A 1,905-nucleotide genomic window follows, 5' to 3' on the forward strand; every position below is an offset into this window, starting at 1 on the left:
GGCTGTTGATGGGATTACACAGCCATGGGGGCATTTTGTGGGTGTGACTGCCTAGCTACTAGAAAATGGGGAATCTGGGTGGAAAAGGCTCTGTCCCTATCTGAGCAGGCTTGGAGATCTCAGGTCCAGGTCCCACACACTTGGGTTCCTCTGCCAATTCCTTCTACTTGTATAATTAAAAAACTGTGTAGCTCCAATTATATTAAAACTTTCTGAAAGGAGCATAAATTTTCTCTAAAAAAAAAACTTTCTGAAAGATAGCTCAAAGGGCTGGATCACATGTTTAAGACCCTGAGTTTTATCTCTGGCACAACAATCCCCTAAGCTCTGTCTAAGTGGTTCTGGGCAGCTCTTAGCACTGCTGGGTCCATATGGCACAGCTTTGCTAGGCTGCATAGTGAAGCTGCCAGGCCCACACAACTGGGCTGAATAATTGTAGGTGTGACCACTACTCCTGGAACAATGCTAGGGACAAAAACAAGTAAATTAGGGCCTGGAGCAATAGCACAACGGGTAGGACGTTTGCCTTGCACGCGGCCGACCCGGGTTCGATTCCCAGCATCCCATATGGTCCCCTGAGCACTGCCAGGAGTAAACTTCTGAGTGCAAAGCCAGGAGGTAACCCCTGTGCATTGCCGGGTGTGACCCAAAAAGCAATAAAAAACTTTTTTAAAGTAAATTAATAAAACCTTCTTGGGTGGATAGAGAAATAGTTCAAAGACTGCTGGACAGCAAGCTTTGTGTGTACGAGGCCCCTGGTATTCAGTCCCTGGAATTGCATGATGCCCTGAATACCACTGGAATGCCCCCCAAGCACTGGAGTAACCCTGGAAATCCACTGAGTGTGACCCACAAAATAACAAAAGAAAACAAAATCCTTTTCTCACCAACTATTTGCTCTCAATATAAAAAATAGAATATGTACCTATTTCCCAGTTCTTTTTTAAACTTTTTGTGAATTGAAATCCTAATAATCTCCAATGGTAGTATTGTAAAATATTTTTTTACAGGAAAAATGCAAAATACCAAAAAAATCAAAATAATCATGTTGTATCCATATCTGCTTTGTGTCCCAGGTACATATCAGTTTCATTCTGCTTCCATCAGCTACTGAACATTGCCTTATTTTCAAGCACAAAATGTTCAAGCTTACCTAAGAATTTACATACCTCAAGGGAACCAAACATTTCTTCAAGGAGCACTTGATTCTCTATTTTTATAGTGGGAAATTGTCTTGAGAACTGTGTGTTGTGTGTTGTGTATGTGCCATGTGCTGTAACTTTCTTTTTTAATTAACATTTAAGTTGAGTCCCATGGTACAATTGGTGATCCAGGATTTGAGGAAAGACCACAGGGAAATAGAAAACACAAAGTTTATTTCTCCAAGATCCTGGAAGAAACACTGTGACACAAGAGGTATAAGCATGTAAGCAGAAAGAAGCAGAAGAACAAGAGAGACACATGTTTTTACACAGGCTAAGTCTGGAATGCTTTGGAATTCATCAATTTTTGAAAGTCAATTCAAACCCAAAGGAGCTGGATCAAAGTAGTTTTATTAAGAGGTACACAAGGAGAAGGCTCTGGGATGTGTGGAAAATTGATAATCAGCATGGTAGCTGGAATCCTTTTTTACTTTTCTGGGGCTTACTTAGCACACACATCTGAGGGAGGAACTAGTTAAAATCCCTTACACTTTTGCTTGACCCCCAAAGTGTAGCAGTTTTGTGAAGTAGTTTAGCTAACCCTTAGGGTTTTTGTGGGGGGGGGAGGGGTAAATTGCATACCTGATGGTGCTCAGGACTTGCTTCTGGCTCTGTGCTCAGGGATCACTCCTGGTGGGGCTTGGAGGACCATATGTGGTACTGGGGATTGAACCTGGGTGATCCATGTGCAAAGCAAGTGTTC

Source organism: Sorex araneus, chromosome X (assembly GCF_027595985.1).
Source record: "Sorex araneus isolate mSorAra2 chromosome X, mSorAra2.pri, whole genome shotgun sequence".
Classification (NCBI taxonomy): Eukaryota; Metazoa; Chordata; class Mammalia; order Eulipotyphla; family Soricidae; genus Sorex; species Sorex araneus.